Genomic DNA, 20524 nt, shown 5'->3' on the forward strand with positions numbered 1-20524 from the left:
AGACTTTGAGAACAACACTGCAATTTTACTGTGATGAATGATCAGGACTGTCTTTATGGACTGTAAGAAAATATTAGCATTTGACCAACATTGTATCAATAAGTGTGTGCATTTGATTTCTTTGTTACTGTAATTGTGAAAAAAATTTTAACAAGTATGTATTGGCCAGTGCCCCAAACAATTTGTAAAATTTTTTTGTGGGGAGCATGGGGGCTATGTAAGTAGGCTGTTTCTGTTTTCTTATTTGTAATGCCACGTAGCGCTCTGTATGAAAATCACTGGCTGTGCTGTGTGCAGTCTGTGGCTAGTTTGCATTGTTGTCTGCCATTGTAGTGTTGGGCAGCTGGATGTGAACAGCGCGTAGCGTTGCGCAGTTGGAGGTGAGCCGCCATCAGTAGTGGATGTGGGGAGAGAGATGGCGGAGTTTTGAAATTTGTAAGACTCGATGTCATGAACTGCTATGTATATTATGATTTTTCAACACTATTAAGGTAAATACATTGTTTGTTCTCTATTAAAATCTTTCATTTGCTAACTATGCCTATTAGTAGTTAGTGCCTTCAGTAGTTTGAATCTTTTAGTTAGCTGGCAGTAGTGGCGCTCGCTGTATTGCAGTAGTTCGAGTAACGAAGATTTTTGTGAGGTAAGTGATTTGTGAAAGGTATAGGTTAATGTCAGTCAGGGCCATTCTTTTGTAGGGATTTTTGAAAGTCAGAATGCGTTGCGGCTAAAATATTGTGTGTCAGTTTAAGCACAGTCATGTATAATTGTTCTAAGTAAGGGGACGTTTCAAGTGGTCACACAGTGAGAAATTCAGATTTCACTAAACCACGATTACTGATGGAAGCTTACCATTGCACATTTTGAAGCTACGTATTACAAGGTATCACACCAAATATTCTTAAATGAAAAAGGAAAATAATATATCATAACTGCATGCATTTTTCTAAAAGCTTGCTGTTTGTAGCAAACGGATAGGATGGAGGATGGTAGACTTGTGTATAAAAGGGTTAAGAAATTACTTTTGTATGTTAGTAGCTGTTATGGGGGCGAACACCTTCGTCACTTTTCCCGACGAGTAGTGTGACCACTTTTCCCGATTGGACGCCATGTCGATAATAGTGATCAACACAAGAGACTACCAGACTGAAATAACTTACAAGGTATTTGTAGGCCAAAAGACGAGGTTCAAAGTTATTACTCTACATACAAGGGAGCTAACAGAAACATGATAAAATTCTTGTCTTACATGAGACAACTCGGAAACAAAAAAAATTTTCACCAAAAGTCTCACTCACAACAATGTCGATGTATTTTAGAACTAGTCTGACCACTTCTTGGTAGGCAGCAGTTTTGTTCAGAGCAGATAAATCCCATGGCCACTTTACCACACCGTTCCTTTGCCGATCTCTCTATTAAATGGTAACCTATATAAACTAGTGTGTTAAATTAGTTATAACAGTAACTGTAATATGAGCCACGATCACACATATATACTAAATGTTTTGAATGTCATTTTTTCTTTTAAGTTGCACTGAATTGCAACAGCCTCAATCTGCTTTCTTATTACCTGCTGCAAAGATTTACTACATTTGAAAGTGACCGTCTCTATCATCCACAGTGACAAATCCGCGTTACTGCCGTTTGATATAGCAGCTGATTGTTGCTAGTTTCGCAACCTCCCGAGTTGTGGCTGCGTTGTAATATACCAGTCTACACGTGACGCAAGTGGCAAACGTTACTTACCGCCTCTGTACGTATTTTTGTTTGTTAATGAGCAAAAAAAGAAAATGCCCTTTTTTTGTCGTCGTCTGACTGGTTTGATGCGGCCCGCCACGAATTCCTCTCCTCTGCCAACCTCTTCATCTCAGAGTAGCAATCGCAATCTTTGTCCTCATATATTTGCTAGATGTATTCCAAACTCTGTCTTCCTCTACAGTTTTTGCCCTCTTAAATCTCCTTCTAGTACCATGGAAGTCATTCCCTCATGTCTTAGCAGATGTCCTGTCACCCTATCCCTTCTCCTTATCAGTGTTTTCCACATATTCCTTTCCTCTCCGATTCTGCGTAGAACCACCCTCATTCCTCACCTTATCAGTCCACCTAATTTTCAACCTTCACCAGCAGCACCACATCTAAAATGCTTCCATTCTCTTCTGTTCCGGTTTTCCCACAGTCCGTGTTTCACTACCATACAATGCTGTACTCCAGACGTACATTCTCAGAAGTTTCTTCCTCAAATGAAGGCTGATATTTGTTATTAGTAGGCTTCTCTTGGCCAGGAATGACTTTTTGGCCTTAGCTAGTCTGCTTTTGATGTCCTCCTTGCATCGTCCGTCATTGGTTCTTTTACTGCCTAGGTAGCAGAATTCCTTAACTTCATTTACATCGTGACAATTAATCCTGATGTTACGTTTCTCGCTGTTCTCATTTCTACTACTTCTCATTACCTTCGTCTTTCTCCGATTTACTCTCAATCCATAATCTGTACTCATGAGACTGTTCATTACGTTCAGTATATCATTTAATTCTTCTTCACTTTCACTCAGGATAGCAATGTCCTCGGCGAATCGTATCATTGATATTTTTTCACCTTGAATTGTCATTCCACTCCTGAACATTTCCTTTATTTCCATCATTGCTTCCTCGATGTACAGATTGAACAGTAGGGGCGAAAGGCTACATCCTCGTCTTACACCCTTTTTAATACGAGCACTTCGTTCCCTCTTGGCTGTTGTACACACTTTATATGACACGTCTCTCCCTATAGCTTACCCCTACTTTTTTCAGAATTTCGAACATCTTGCACCATTTTTGCATTGTCGACTGCTTTTTCCAGGTCGAGAAATCCTATTAACTTGTCTTGATTTTTCTGTAGTCTTGCTTCCATTATTAACCGAAACGTCAGAACTGCCTCTCTCGTTCCTTTTCCTTTCCTAACGTCAAACTGGTCGTCATCTATCGCGTCCTCAACTTTCTTTTCCATTCTTCTGTATATTATTCTCGTAAGCAACTTGGATGCATGATCTGTGAAGCTGATTGTTCGATAATTCTCACACTTGTCAGCTCTTGCCGTCTTCGCAATTGTGTGAATGATGCTTTTCCGAAAGTCGGATGGTATGTCACCGACTCATACATGCTATATACGAACGTGAATATTCATTTTGTTGCCACTCCCCCCCCCCCCCCCCAATGATTTTAGAAATTCTGATGGAATGTTATCTGTCCCTTCTGCCTCATTTGACCTTAAGTCGTCCAAAGCTCTTTTAAATTCTGATTCTAATACTGGATCCCGTATCTCTTCTAAATCGACTTCTGTTTCTTCTTCTATCACATCAGACAAATCTTCCCCCTCATAGATGCTTTCAATGTATTCTTTCCATCTGTCTGCTCTCTCCTCTGCATTTAGCAGTGGAATTCCCGCTGCACTCTTAATATTACCACCCTTGCTTTTAATGTGACCGAAGGTTGGTTTGACTGTCCTGTATGCTGAGTCTGTCCTTCCGACATCATTTCTTTTTCGATGTCTTAACACTTTTGCTGCAGCCATTTCGTCTTATCTTCCCTGCACTTCCTATTATTTCATTCTTCAGCGACTTGTATTTCTGTATTCCTGAGTTTCCCCGAACATTTTTGTACTTCCTCCTTTCATCAATCAGCTCAAGTATTTCTTCTGTTACCCATGGTTTCTTCGCAGTTACCTTCTTCGTACCTATGTTTTCCTTCCCAACTTCTGTGATGACCTTTTTTAGAGATGCCCATTCCTCTTCAACTGTACTGCCTACTGAACTACTCCCTATTACAGAATCTATAGCCTTAAAGAACTTCAAGCGTATCGCATCATTCCTTAGTACCGTCTATCCCACTTCATTGCGTGTTGATTCTTCCTGATTAATGTCTTAAACTTCAGCCTACTCTTCATCACTACTGTATTGTAATCTGAGTCTATATATGCTCCTGGGTACGCCTTACAATCCAGTATCTGATTTTGGAATCTCTGCCTAACCATGATGTAATCTAACTGAAATCTTCCCGTATCATCCGACCTTTTCCCAGTATACCTCCACCTCTTGTGATACTTGAAGGGGGTATTTGCTATCACTAGCTGAATCTTGCTACAGAACTCACTTAGTCTTTCTCCTCTCTAATTCCTTGTCCCAAGCTCATTGTGTCCTGTAACCTTTCCTTCTACTCCTTCCCCTAAAAGTGCATTCCAGTCCCCCATGGCTATTAGATTTTCATCCCCCTTTACATACTGTATTACCCTTTCAATATCCTCATACACTTTCTGTATCTCTTCACCTTCAGCCTGCGACATCGGTATGTATACCTGAATGATCGTTGTCGGTGTTGGTTTGCTGTCGACTCTGATAAGAACAACCCAGTCACTTAACTATTCGCAGTAGCACACTCCCTGCCCTATCTTCCTATTTATAGCGAATCCGACTCCTGTTATTCCATTTTCTGCTGCTGTTGACGTTGTCCTATACTCATCTGACCAGGAATCTTTGTTTTCTTTCCACTTCACAGCCCTCTTAAGAAGCTCTTAATGTTAGTTGACTTTTTTGGATTTTGTTGTTAATTGTTAGAAGGATATTACTATAAAATGCGGCTCAGATCCGTAGGCCACAAGAATGCTTGATTGGGCTGCATGCACCAGTAACGTGCATGTATAACATATAGGTTTTTTATATTTTTTTTTGTAACAGGTAGTAGTTTTCAAGCCATTGCAGGCTCATTATCAGATGAGGATGTTACAGGAACGTTATATCGTGGACCAAGTGAAGCTAGACGTTGAGGTCGGGTTGCTGGTAGAAATAATGGAAATTTAGTTACCTTTTCTGAAACGTGTATGACAGAAACGGTTGTTACGTTTTAGCAGACTTACATTGCACTGCTTCATGATATCCGCGACAATACCTTCAACGGACGGTGCGTCTGCAGTGGCTTGAAAACTAGTCAACGGTACAGAAATGAATCGCATCAAAAATGCTGCTGGTTGCTTATTATAGCCAAATAAATCTTCAGACGTGTGTAAATTCCGAAGAGACCAAACTGTTGAGGTCATCGCTCCCTAGACTTACACATTACATAAAGTAACTTACGCTAAGATCGACACACAACACCTATGCCCGAGGGAGGACTCGAACCTCCGGCAGAAGGGACGGCGCAATCCATGACATGGCGCCTCTAACCGCTCGGCGCCAAATAAAACACCAGTTTAAAGCTAAGTGGCAGTTCTCCATTGTAAAGGGATACGCTTCTCCATCATTGCAACAGTAGGTGTAAAGGGATACACTTCTCCAGCATTACAACAGTAGTTGTCGATGCCAGAAATATTATTCGAGTTTTGGACAAGTCAGTATTATCTGAGCTGCTATTCTGAAAAGTTTCATATAATTTTATACCCAATATGTTCTATTTCAAGCTAAAATTTATGAAAAGAAATTACTTTATTTTCGTTTTTACAATCGATATGTACTAGCTATGAGTGAAGAGTTAAATTTTTTTTAGAAACATTTTAAAGTTATCAATTCTGCTGCACACTTAAAATTTCTGTTATTAGTTCCGCAATCTAGTACTGTTTATTAAGTTTATTTCTGGATTCTTGTATAAAATAATAATCTAAGCAACTAGAAATTCATTTGTCAAGGAAAATAGTAAACCCTTTGGACTATTGTTATTACCGCAAAGTGCAGTAGTTATAAGCATGCTTCTTTTGTGAATAGGCGTATTTTTGTTTATAGGGTGAACAATGTAATTTAGACTTTGTTAATGCAAAAATTCAAAAGACAGTGTGATATAGCCAAATGTGACACAAAAAACTAACGTAAAAACAAAAATTCTGCAATGACATTTTTCTAAATTATGTAGATCAATTGAAACATGAGAACCTAAAACGTGAGAATCCAGCTTCAAGAATTAGACCACTAGACATGAAGAACTGGAGCCGACTGTACAAGAAAAGATAGGTAAAAAGTTTATTGTAAATCTCACTCCTTTTGAATCTTCAGATAAGACTTTACCATTGTAGATAGTAGCAGCAACAAAGAAGGAGGGGTAGATTACACCATCCACAATTGAAGCAATGAATTTAGAAGCAATACAGACACGTATAGCTGCTAGTCAGATTTTGATGCCGAGCGAGGTGGTGCAGTAGTTAGCACACTGGACTCGCGTTCGAGAGGACGACGGTTCAATCCCGCGTCCGGCCATTCTGATTTAGGTTTTCAGTGATTTCCCTAAATCGCTCCAGGCGAATACCGGGATGGTTCCTTTGAAACGGCACGGCCGACTTCCTTCCCCATCCTTCCCTAACCAGATGAGACCGATGACCTCGCTGTCTGGTCTCCTCCCCCAACCAACCCAACCCAGATTTTGATAAGTTTTGAAAGCGAAGACTGGCACTTTGCTTTAAACAGAAACGTTAAATTTTGATCTGCACAAAATGCAAAGAAACCTGGTTTCCTGCGACTGCACTTTGCTTTAAATCAGAAACGCTAAGTATTGAACAGCACAAAAAGCAGTGAAAACTGTGGCTATATTATCAGTGAATCACTATTGGCATAACAATTTGTAGTGGTGTGAAATGAAAAGATGGGCTGAATGGAAGACGAAACTGATGGTAGGTTTTGGTTTATTAGTGTTATAATGGGAAAATGTCTACATTGGAGACTGCTTACAAAACACACATGTGCACAACTCATAACATTACTCAGTTGCGTGGGACCCATATCAAATAGCACTCATACGGCATACTGGAAGTATACAAAGAATAACAGCACGAATGGTCACAGGTCTGTCTGACACATGGAACAGCGTCTGTATGATTCATTGGATGCTGTCGGCACACCACTCTCCCGGCCGTTTTTAGTTTTCGTCATCCGAAGCCGCTGCTGCTCGGTAAAGCAGCTTCTCCGCCGGCATCAGGAGGCTGAATACACCAGTGTCCAGTCCTTCCACCGACGGAAAATCCCTGGCGGCACTGGGAATAGAACACTCTTCCATCGCATGCCTTTGAGCCGCGCTAGCCACTCACGGAAGACCACAGCTATAGGACGTAACGGTAGTTCAATACTTTGGTATGAACTACGATGTACGCGTTTAATTACGTGTCTGTCTGTGCGTGTGATTGAGAGACAGCGAGAGCGAGAGAGAGATTTACACTACAGTTTATAATAAAGTGTTCTGCATCTTCGGCTGACAAATGGTGATTTGAATGGATTATGGAGTCCAAATTAAATGTAAAACAAATACAGATAATTTCGTAGAAATATACGCCGTGTTTAACTGGCTGTAACACGCTACAGGGTACTATAAGACGTACCCCAATCTTTAATTATTTTTTAAATAAAATTTTAACACTTGTGTCATTAGATTGCAAAGATAGACTAAAAAAATTCATAGTTTATATAACTGAATTGACCTATAAAATCCCTTTTTGCAGTCAGTCATCTATTTGCACATTTAGTCTTCCTCATTCTGTTTCAGTTCTTCTGTAACAGCCCACCAATCGCGAAGGTTTTTTTCTCTTGTTGGAGGGCCGAAATGCCACTCAGCTGCTCTATTTTCCACGTCCCTCTGCACTCTGCATTGCTACCACTTTCAATTTACAGCCCGTGACATCTGAATACTTTTTTTTCATTTGGAAACTAACTAATAACAACATTTTCATCTCAAGTTCACTGGCACCGTAGACTGCTATGACGCATCATAGGCTGGACGGTGTTATGGATTTGTGATGGCAGGGAGGGAGGGAGGCACTGTTAGCAATCTTCTGAATCCCCGCTACTCATGTTCGTTGTATCGGTGCATCGCTGCTGCCAGTTGAATCAAATGTTGCCAGATACAGATAGGTTTCCCACGGCATCGAATATATGGCCATTTCTTAGACTGGCGGGAATTTTAAGTCTAACATGGACGTTTTTATATTAATTTTGGGTATAAGACGCATCAGAATTTTGGAGGCAATTTTTCTAATAACTAGTGCGTCCTGTAGCCCGCAAAATTCCGTACATAACCACAAACTCACAAATACTTCTTTCCTGCTAATCAATTTCACGATTACATCTGGCAGTTGTCATGGTTCTCTTTGCAAGCAGCCCGCATCTCGTGGTCGTGCGGTAGCGTTCTCGCTTCCCACGCCCGGGTTCCCGGGTTCGATTCCCGGCGGGGTCAGGGATTTTCTCTGCCTCGTGATGGCTGGGTGTTGTGTGCTGTCCTTAGGTTAGTTAGGTTTAAGTAGTTCTAAGTTCTAGGGGACTGATGACCATAGATGTTAAGTCCCGTAGTGCTCAGAGCCATTTGAACCCTTCTTTGCAAGCACCAATCCTACGCCACTAGATTTCTGTTGAGACTTCACCATTGTTTGGAAACCTGAATTTAGAAATATTCATTATGTGTCATGCACCACTTAATAACAATGTTTGAATAGATGTCGACGTGAAACTGGATGAAAATTATTGAAAGTCCTTTATCACAGACACGAAAATGATTAAAATAAGAGCATAAAAACAACGATAAAGGTACATTTGAGCTAACAAGGAACATTTTTACATGATCATGCAATGTAGGCTTTCACGGCCGGTACTGTCTTCACCTAAAATTTGCGGGCTGATAGGCCATGGTCGAAGTATAAAACTCTCCCCTAAAGTTTCGTCTCCGACTGCAGGATACATCCTCGGAGGCACAGCGGCGAACTGCGAAGAGAACTCGAGGAAGCGCTGATTATATAGGCAGTACAGAGGGCGCCACTGTCGATCACGTGGCGTCGGCTATGAGATTGTCTCTGGTAATGCCAACATTCTCGATTGAAAGTAATCGATCGTCACGCTCACAGTGCAACGCGGACCTCCAAATTTTATCCAATTTAAGACCTTCGTCTTTCCTATAAAAATTAATACGGTGTTTATCAATCTCGATAGCCTCTCTATACATGCGTGCATAATAACATGAGGCTTTTGATATGACGCTCGCCTCACTGAATTTTATTTCATGATCACTTTCCTGGTAAACATGTTCCGCTACGGCCGATTTATCCGTGTGTCGCAGGCGGCAATTCCTCTTATGTTCAACAAGACGGGTGTTCACACTTCTCTTTGTGGTACCGATATAAACCTGTCCACAACTACAAGGAATTTTATGTACCCCCGGTGTAGCAAAAGGGTGTCGTGCTTCTTTTGCCGATCTCAAATATTCTTTTATTTTCCCGGTGGGTCTGAAAATAGTTTCCACCCCATACTTGCTTAAAACTTTCCCAATGCGATCTGTGACCTTACTAATGAACGGAAGAAAAACAGTCGCCCAAGGGCAAATCTCATAGCCGACGCCACGTGATCGACAGTGTCGCCCTCTGTACTGCCTATATAATCAGCGCTTCCTCGAGTTCTCTTCACAGTTGGCTGATGTACCTCCGAGGATGTCTCACGCAGCCGGAGGCGAAACGTTAGGGGAGAGTTTTATACTTCGACCACGACCTATCATCCTGGAAGTTTTAAGTGAAGAATTTTACATGAGACATTATTGAAGCGCATTACTTCCGCTGTGGGACTGATACTCGACTGTGTGCTCCTGCAGAAGATGTGTGCTGTGTAATGATTTAACAGCTCAGGAGATTGAGAACTCTATTGTGTGTGAAAGGGACAGAGCTTTAGCTTTCTTATGTATTGTTTAGGGCTGGACATAAACAACTGACACTCTCTCCAAACTCTCTTTTCCGCTCTCCCTCCATCGCTCTCTCTCTCTCTATCTATCTATCTATCTATCTATCTATCTATCACTCTCCCTTTCCCCCTCTATTTCTCTATTTATCTACTTTTCTACCTATCTCTCCCCCTCACACACACTCTCGCCCTGGAATGTCACTGACCGGAGTAGCACTGTCTTCAGTGATGAGTCTCGCTTCAAAATGAGTCCCGTTGACCAGTCAAGACCTGTCTGGAGACAACCTGTGTAGAGGTGTATACTAACCCGACTGTCGCCCACCATACGGCCTCACAACCAGGAGACACGGTCTGGGGTGTCATTTCTTTCCATAATAGGACACCTCTGGTTGTCATCCGCAGCACCCTTATAGCACAGCGGTACGTCGTCTGTATGATACACCCTGTTTTGTTTCCATTCACGGCAAGCCATCCTGGGCCTCCATTTCAGCAAGATAATGCCCGCCCTCACACCATGAGAGTTTCTATTACTTGTCTTCGTACTTGCCAAGCCCTACCTTGGCCAGCAGGTTAGTCGGATCTCTCCCCAATTGACAACGTCCATAGCATTATGGGCAGGAGCCTCCAATCATCCCGTGGTTTTGATGATCTAATGCTCAAGCTGAATAACTGCCTGGAGGTGAACCAACACACTATTGACTTACTTGTTTTGTAAAAATCTCTCCTTTGATTAAATGATCCTTTTCTTCTGAAATTTTAATCGTTTGTTCGTCCTGTGTATAAAATTTGCCGAACTTCGTCCCATTCTGATAATTCCTTCATGGTTCGTCTTTTTTTAATTTTTAATTTTCTTTCTTAGAGAGGGGTCCGCAGTTCGTGGTCCTGCGGTAGCGTTCTTGCTTCCGGTTCACAGGGTCCCAGGTTCGATTCCTGGCGATTTTTCCTGCCTCGAAATGACTGGGTGTTGTTGTTTCATCATCATCATTCATCCCCATTACGGTCGGAGGAAGGCAATGGCAAACAGTCTCCACTACGACCTTGCCTAGTACAGTGATGCGGGTCTCCCGCATTGTCCCCTACACTCCTCGGAGTATGGGACCTGCTCATCGTCTTAGAGAGATTATAAAAGTATGTTAAGGATATTGGTACACGTATTGTTATCAATGATACCTTAACATGTGCCAACTTCCGTGTATAAGTTGTTTTCCTCTGCAATTAAGAGTCTTCCCGCAAGCACAGCACCTAATTTATAACCTGATGTTTTCTGCACGGTCGTAACTGCATATTCAGTACCTGACTTGCTGCCTAGGGGAAAATAAACTTTATTGGCCTGCTTGTGCCACACGCACTTGGAGGTATTAACCAACGTAAAAACATACTACTATTAATAGCTATAATTGTTAGTTTGAAAAAGAAGTAGACTCTGATGTCATGTTCTTAAGTACACTGTGCCCGGTCGCCATTTGAGACTTCTGCACTAATACCCCTAAAACACTACGGGGTTTTTCAAAATTACATCGACGAACTTCGAGGGGATGTAGAAGGTTTGTTGAAAAAGTAAATGAGGGCAGAAGCTCTTGTCCGGAAACGTCATCCAGCAGCGGTACCGAGGCCAGAAGTTACAAGGGACTGTATTCCGTGATAGTGTTACGAAGTTTCAGGGATGGTGGAAAGGCATAAATGTATCAGTTTGGAGTAAGAGATCCTCGTCTGTATACGAACAAGTCAAAATTAAAATCGTTTTGATACCCATGACAGTGCAGTGCATATACAGGTACTGTTTTTACAATGATCGTAGGGTACGCATGTTTCAGGAACGGTTCAAAATGGTTGAAATGGCTCTAAGCACTATGGGACTTAATATCTGAGGTCATCATTTCCCTAGACTTAGAACTACGTAAATCAAACTAACCTAAGGACATCACATACATCCATGGTCAATGCAGGATTCGAACCTGCGACCGTAGCAGCCGCGTGGTTCCGGATTGAAGCGCCTAGAAACGCTCGGACACAGCGGCTGGCTCATGGTGGAAGACCTAAGTAGTTTAAAGTTATTGTGATGCTGTTAATTGCAGTAAATCTACGAAAACGATTTTCGTCCAAACAGTGAGAGGTGGTAACAGGGACCAAAACAAGAAAAGACTGTCCAGTATACATGGGCTACAAGTTGCGTACCTCAGGGACTATGTGCACTTGCTCATCGTGTAATTTTGACACATCCTGCATTTTATGTCGTCAGGTGCATTTTCTCTTGTGTTTTGGCAGTGATCTGAAATTTCGTTTTTGCAGTGAGTAGCTGGCTTCAGCCCACACAAATACATCCCATCACGTCTTACATGCGACACGCAGTGTCTACGAAAAGCATCAGTTCCCTTCCAATTACAATCAAAAATGTATTTAAAACGGAATACACACAACAAAAAAGTTTTGCGTCAACTCGGTTTCTTGAGTTCAAGATCCAGACAAACATCATTTCCGCTCTTTTTCTTATTGCTTATGAAAACCACACATTGCAGGTTGTACCACCATACAGTGAAACCTTCGGAGGTGGTGGTCCAGACTGCTGTACACACCGGTACCTCTAATAGCCAGTAGCACGTTCTCTTGCATTTATGCATGCCTCTACTCGTCGTGGTATAGCGGGTGATCAGAAAGTTAGTATAAATTTGAAAACTGAATAAATCACAGAATAATGTAATTAGAGAAGTACAAATTGACAAACTTGCTTGGAATGACATGGGGTTTTATTAGAACCGAAAAAATACGAAAGTTCAAAAATGTCCGACAGATGGCGCTTCATCTGCGTAGAATAGCAATAATTAACATAACAAAGTAAGACAAAGCAAAGATGATGTTCTTTACAGGAAACGCTCAATATGTCCACCATCATTCCTCAAAAATACCTGTAGTCGAGGAATAATGTTGTGAACAGCACTGTAAAGCATGTCCGGAGCTATGGTGAGGCATTGGCGTCGGATGTTGTCTTTCAGCATCCCTAGAGATGTCGGTCGATCACGATACACTTGCGACTTCAGGTAACCCCAAAGCCAATAATCGCACGGACTGGGGTCCGGGGACCTGGGAGGCCAAGCACGACGAAAAAGGCGGGTGAGCATACGATCATCACCAAACGACGCGCGCAAGAGATCTTTCACGCGTCTAGCAATACTTTTTTTTGTTCTAATAAAACCCCATCTCATTCCAAGCATGTGTCTCAATTTTTACTTCTCTATCTACATTATTACGTGGTTTATTAAGTTTTCAAATTTATACTGACTTTTTGATCACCTGGTACTATCCACAAGTTCATCGAGGCACTCGTTGGTCCGGGTTGCCCACTCCTCAACGGCGATTCGGCGTGAATCCCTCAGAGTGGTTGGTGGGTCACGTCGTCCCTAAACAGCCCTTTTCAGTCCATCCCAGGCATGTTCGATACGGTTCATGTCTGGAGAACATGCTGGCCACTCTATTCGAGCGATGTCGTTGTCGTGAAGGAAGCCATTCACAAGGTGTGCACGATGGGCGCGCGAAATGTCGTCCATGACTATGCTGCCGATATGGTTGCACTATAGCTCCGAGGATGGCGTTCACGTATCGTACAGCATTTACGGCGCCTTCCATGACCACCAGTGGCGTACTTCAGCGTCACATAACGCCACCGCAAAACAGCATGGAACCTCCACCTTGCAGCACTCGTTGGACAATGTGTCTAAAGCGTTCAGCCTGACAGGGTTGCCTCCAAACACGTCTCCGACGATTGTCTGGTTGAAGGCATATGCGACACTCATCAGTGAAGACACCGTGATGCCAATCCTGAGCGATCCATTCGGCATGTTGTTGGGCCCATCTGTACCGCGCTGCATGGTGTCGTGGTTGCAACGATGGATGTAGCCATGGACGTCGGGAGTGACGTTGCACACAGTTTGAGTCGTAACACGATGTCCTGTGGCTCCTCGAAAAGCATTATTCAGTGTTCCTCCGAGCCATAATCCATAGGTAGCGATCATCCACTGCAGTAGTATCCCTTGGGCGGCCTGTGCGAGGCATGTCATCGACAGTTCCTGTCTCTCTATGTCAGCCCCATGTCCGAACAACATCGCTTTGGTTCACTCCGAGACGCCTGGAAGCTACCCTTGTTGAGAGCCCTTCCTGGCACAGTGTAACAATGCGGACGCGATCGAACCGCGGTATTGACCGTCTTGGCATGGTTGAAGAACAGACAACACGAGCCTTGTATCTCCTTCCTGGTGGAATGACTGGTACTAATTGACCCCCTCCTTCTAATAGGCGCTGCTCATGCATGGTTGTTTAAATCTTTGAGCGGGTTTAATGACATCTCTGAACAGTCAAAGGGACTGTGACTGTCATACAATATCCACAGTCAACGTCTCTCTTCAGGAGTTCTGTAAACCGGGGTACTGCAAAACTTTTTTTGATGCGTGTATTACGTTACCATTGGAAAGAGCGGTCCCAGATTAGCCTAGTGCGAAATTTGTTATATTCATACGCTTTAACACGAACATTAAATACGAAGAATTATCAGTATTCCAGCGGCGACAGCACCGCCCTGATTCGCGCCGACTGCTACCGCCAAGGAGGAGCAACGCTCAGCCTCGTGTGTGTGTGTATGTGTGTGTGTGTGTGTGTGTGTGTGTGTGTGTGCTTATGGAAGTAGAGCGAGAGAGAGCGTTTGGTTTTTATGTCCAAGCATTTGTTGTTGTTGCGGTCTTCAGTCCTCAGACTGGTTTGATGCAGCTCTCCATGCTACTCTCTCCTGTGCAAGCTTCTTCATCTCCCAGTACCTACTGCAACCTACATCCTTCTGAATCTGCTTAGTGTATTCATCTCTTGGTCTCCCTCTGTGATGTTTACCTTCCACACTGCCCTCCAAGGCTAAATTTGTGATCCCTTGATGCCTCAGAACATGTCCTACCGACCGATCCCTTCTTCTAGTGAAGTTGTGCCACAAATTCCTCTTCTCCCCAATTCTATTCAGTACCTCTCCATTAGTTATGTGATCTACCCATCTAATCTTCAGCATTCTTCTGTAACACCACATTTCGAAAGCTTCTATTCTCTTCTTGTCCAAACTATTTATCGTCCATGCTTCACTTGCATACACGGCTACACTCCATACAAATACTTTCACAAACGACTTCCTGATACTTAAATCTATACTCGGCGTTAACAAATTTCTCTTCTTCAGAAACGCTTTCCTTGCCATTGCCAGTCTACATTTTATATCCTGTCTACTTCGACCATCATCAGTTATTTTTCTCCCCAAATAGCAAAACTCCTTTACCACTTTAAATGTCTCATTTCCTAATCTAATTCCCTCAGCATCACCCGACATAATTCGACTACATTCCATTATCCTCGTTTTGCTTTTGTTGATGTTCATCTTATATCCTCCTTTCAAGACACTGTCCAGTCCGTTCAACTGCTCTTCCAAGTCCTTTGCTGGCTCTGACAGAATTACAATGTCTTCGGTAAACCTCAAAATTTTTATTTCTTCTCCATGGATTTTAATACCTACTCCGATTTTTTCTTTTGTTTCGTTTACTGCTGCTTCCCTTTCATGTCCCTCGAGTCTTATAACTGCCATCTGGATTCCGTACAAATTGTAAATAGCCTTTCGCTCCCTGTATTTTACCCCTGCCACCTTTAGAATTTGAAAGACAGTATTCCAGTCAACATTGTCAAAAGCTTTCTCTAAGTCTACAAATGCTAGAGACGTAGGTTTGCCTGTCCTTAATCTTTCTTCTAAGATAAGTCGTAAGGTCAGTATTGCCTCACGTGTTTCAATATTTCTACGGAATCCAAACTGATCTTCCCCAAGATTGACTTCTACTAGTTTTTCCATTCGTCTGTAAAGAATTCGTGTTAGTATTTTGCAGCTGTGACTTATTAAACTGATAGTTCGGTAATTTTCACATCTGTCAACACCTGCTTTCTTGGGATTGGAATTATTATATTCTTCTTGAAGTCTGAGGGTATTTCGTCTGTCTCGTTCATCTTGCTCACCAGATGGTAGAGTTTTGTCAGGACTGGTTCTCCCAAGGCCGTCAGTAGCTCTAATGGAATGTTATCTACTCCCGGTGCCTTGTTTCGACTCAGGTATTTCAGTGCTGTGTCAAACTCTTCACGCAGTATCGTATGTCCCATTTCATCTTCATCTACATCCTCTTCCATTTCCATAATATTGACCTCAAGTACGTCGCCCTTGTATAGACCCTATATATATTCCTTCCACCTTTCTGCTTTACCTTCTTTGCTTAGAACTGGGACTCCATCTGAGCTCATGACATTCATACAAGTGGTTCTCTTTTCTCCAAAGGTCTCTTTAATTTTCCTGTAGGCAATGTCTATCTTACCCCTAGTTAGATAAGCCTCTACATCCTTACATTTGTCCTCTCCCTGCTTAGCCATTTTGCACTTCCTGTCGATATCATTTTTGAGACGTTTGTATTCCTTTTCGCCTGCTTCTTTTACTGAATTTTTATATTTTCTCCTTTCATCAATTAAATTCAATATTTCTTCTGTTACCGAAGGATTTCCACAAGCCTTCGTCTTCTTACCTACTTGATCCTCTGCTGCCTTCACTACTTCATCCCTCAGAGCTACCCATTGCTCTTCTACTGTATTTCTTTCACCCATTTGTGACAATTGTTCCCTTACGCTCTCCCTGAATCTCTGTACAACCTCTGGTTTAATCAGTTTGTTCAGATTCCATCTCCTTAAATTCCCACCTTTTTGCAGTTTCTTCAGTTTTAATCTACAGCTCATAACCAATAGATTGTGGTCAGAGTCCACATCGGCCCCTGGAAATGTCTTACAATTTAATACCTGGTTCCTAAATCTCTGTCTTACCATTATATAATCTATCTGACACCTTCTAGTATTTCCGGGATTCTTCCATGTGTATAACCTTCTTTTATGATTCTTGAACCAAGTGTTAGCTATGATTAAGTTATGCTCTCTGCAAAATTCTACCAGACAGCTTCCTCTTTCATTTCTTTCCCCCAATCCATATTCACCTACTATGTTTCCCTCTCTCCCTTTTCCTACTCTCGAATTCCAATCACCCATGACTATTAAATTTTCGTCTCCCTTCACTACCTGAATAATTTCTTTTATCTCATCATACATTTCATCAATTTGTTCATCATCTGCAGAGCTCGTTGGCATATGAAATTGTACTATTGTAGTTGGTGTGGGCTTTGTGTCTATCTTGGCCACAATAATGCGTTCACTATGCTGTTTGTAGCAGCTTACCCGCACTCCTATTTTTTATTCATTATTAAACCTACTCCTGCATTACCCCTATTTGATTTTGTATTTATAACCCTGTATTCAGCTAACCAAAAGTCTTGTTCCTCCTGCCACCGAACTTCACTAATTCCCACTATATGTAACTTTAACCTATCCATTTCCCTTTTTAAGTTTTCTAACCTACCTGCTCGATTAAGGAATCCAACATTCCACGCTCCGATCCGCAGAACGCCAGTTTTCTTTCTCCTGATAACGACGTCCTCTTGAGTAGTCCCCGCCCGGAGATCCGAATGGGGGACTATTTTACCTCCGGAATGTTTTACCCAAGAGGACGCCATCATCATTTAACCATACAGCAAAGCTGCATGCCCTCGGGAAAAATTACGGCTGTAGTTTCCCCTTGCTTTCAGCCGTTCGGAGTACCAGCACAGCAAGGCCGTTTTGGTTAGGGTTACAAGGCCAGATCAGTCAATCATTCAGACTGGCGCCCTTGCAACTACTGAAAAGGCTGCTGCCCCTCTTCAGGAACCACACGTTTGTCTGGCCTCTCAACAGATACCCCTCCGTTGTGGTTGCACCTACGGTACAGCCATCTGTATGGCTGAGGCACGCAAGCCTCCCCACCAACGGCAGGGTCCATGGTTCATGGATATGCAATACATGACAGAGCTGAAGCTCTGTCTTTTTCAGACACACGCAGCACACACACACACACACACACACACACACACGAACACACACACGTTTGTCAGTCTTCTGAGCTGTTAAATGATGCCACTATACATATCTTCTTCAGGAGCACACAGTCGGGCACGGAGCTACGCACTGCAGAAGCGAAATGGCAGATGTTTGGCGAAACACCGGAGAAAATGCACCTGACTACTCGTAGGAAGGAGAGCCGGTATTAATGCACACACACACACACAGAGAGAGAGAGAGAGAGAGAGAGAGAGAGAGAGATAGAGAGAGAGAGATAGCCCTCAAAGCGCACTGACAAAGCAAATACGTCGTAAACATTGACGTTGTGCGAATATGTGAGAAGAGTTGTTATTAAGTAAGTAGAAACAAATTATATGGACATAGTGTCCCTGGCACATACCAATTTACAAACCTATTGCGAGAACATAGTTTTACAACCTATAAACAGAAACATATTCAAGTACAGTTAAGTTAGAGTAACGTAAAACAAAAAAAAAAAAAAAAAAAAAAAAAACCAAACAAAAATTAACAGGTCAAAAGCTAATGTATATACACTCTTGCTCGTAAATTAAGGACAACTGCAGAATGTGGTGCCATACAACGTGGTGCTACACAAAACTGACGATAACAGCATAAGCACATAGGGAACACACACGGCACAGATCTGTAAGTCCTAGGTATTGGTGATAAGTGGAGAAAACCGTCCCGAAACACCTGTGCTACAAAACGCCACTGTTTCCTGCGCATGTACCCCGACATAAATACGGCATATGATCACCATGGACACGTACACAGGCCGCACAACGGATTGGCACACTCTGGATCGGGGGGTCGACCAGCTGATGGGTTATAGCCTCCCATTCTTGCACCAGTGCCTGACGGAGCTACTGAAGTACCCTAGGAGTTTGAAAACGTGCATCGATACGTCGACCGAGAGCATCTGAGATGTGCTCGATGCGGTTAAGGGCTGGAGAACAGGCAGGCCACTGCATTCGCCTGATATCTTCTGTTTCAAGGTATTCCTCCACCATGGCAGCTCGGTGGGACCGTGCGTTATCACCCATCAGGAGGAAGTTGGGACCTACTGCACCCCTGAAAAGGCATGGACATACTGGTAAAAATGAGGTCCAGATACACCTGACCTGTTACAGTTCCTCTGTCAAAGACCTGCAGGAGTGTACGTATAACAGTCATAACCCCATCCCACACCATCAAACCACGATCTTCGTACAGGTCCCTTTCAAGGACATTAATGGGTTGGTATCTGGTTCCTGGTTCACACCAGATGAAAACCCGGCGAAAATCACTGTTCAGACTATACCTGTACTAGTCCGTGAGCATAACCTAGGACCACTGTTCCAATGAGCATGTACTGTCTTCTAGATACCAGGCTTTACGGGCTCTCCTGTGACCAGGGGTCATTGGAATGCACTTTGCATGTCTCCGGGCGAATAAATCATGTCTGTTCAGTCGTCTGTAGACTATGTGTCTGGAGACAACTGTTCAAGTGTCCGCCCCCGGTAGCTGAGTGGTCAGCGCGACAGAATTTCTATCCTAAGGGCCCGGGTTCGATTCCCGGCTGGGTCGGAGATTTTCTCAGCTCAGGGACTTGGTGTTGTGTTGTCCTAATCATCGACATTTCATCTCCATCGACGCGCAAGTCGCCGTAGTGGCGTCAAATCGAAAGACTTGCACCAGTCGAACGGTCTACCCGACGGGTGGCCCTAGTCACACGACATTCTTATTACACTCTTACAGTGGCTGCGGTAAGGTCACGAAAAGGCTACCTGTAGTAGTCCGTGGCCTTCTGCGGGCACCAATGGTGAGATATCGGTATTCTTGTGGTGTTGTACATTGTGGACGTCCTGTACAGTAGCGCCTAGAAACGTTTTCTGTCTGCTGGAATCGTTCCCCTAATCTTGATATCACACTTTGTGGCACACGAATGGCCCATGCTACGACCTGCCATGTTTGACCAGCCTCCAGTCGCCCTAGTATTCTACCCCTCATAACGTCACCAATATGTGTTCTTTGAGCCATTTTCAATACGCAATCAACATTAGCACGTCTGGAAACGTCTGCTCACCTCTGCGTATGTGGACTGCTGAAGTCCATTATACGCGCGCAATTAGCCGAGCGGTCCAAGGCGCTGCAGTCAGGGACTGTGCGGCTGGTCCCTGCGGAGGTTCGAGTCCTCCCTCAGGCATGGGTGTGTGTGTTTGTCCTTAGGATAATTTAGGTTAAGTAGTGTGTAAGCTTAGGGACTGATGACCTTAGTAGTTAAGTCCCATAAGATTTCACACATTTGAACATTTTTGAGCTCCGTTACGATGGGAAACTTCTCCGAAAGCTGTATGGGCGAAATAGCAGAAAATTAAGTATATTCAGGCACAGTTCTTTTAAAAATCTATTTAATTTACTGTACTAAAGGAGCTGGGCACTTTTGGTCTCGTTTATGTTTTCTAGGTACTATGGAAGGTTAATCACGCGACCGACCATCTATGCTTTCGAGTCCGTTGTCACCTCCTTTTCCTGCCAGACAGCTCTTCAGGCTGGCGGTAACGGTGGCGTCTTAATAAAAGCGGCGGCAGCCTCCGGTCCCTGCCGCGCCCCCTGGAAGCGCCATTTTTCTCGGCGGCAGGGCCTGTCGCGACGCACTCCGAGGCGTCAGCGCGCTCCCCGCCCACGGCCGGCGCGCCATTCACCGGCTCGGCCGCCGTCTTTCAGGGGCTGCGGCGCCGCTGCGTGTGCTGCCATTGTTGGCGCCGCCGGCTGGCGTCGCGACGCGGCGCGGCGTCGCCGTCCGCCACTTCCGTAATTAAACCCGACGCGGCGCTGGCGCCCGATAAGACGGCGGCCGGCGGGCAGTCGCAACTTGCAGCGCCGTCGCT

This window comes from Schistocerca piceifrons, chromosome 1 (assembly GCF_021461385.2).
Source record: "Schistocerca piceifrons isolate TAMUIC-IGC-003096 chromosome 1, iqSchPice1.1, whole genome shotgun sequence".
In the NCBI taxonomy this organism is placed as follows: domain Eukaryota; kingdom Metazoa; phylum Arthropoda; class Insecta; order Orthoptera; family Acrididae; genus Schistocerca; species Schistocerca piceifrons.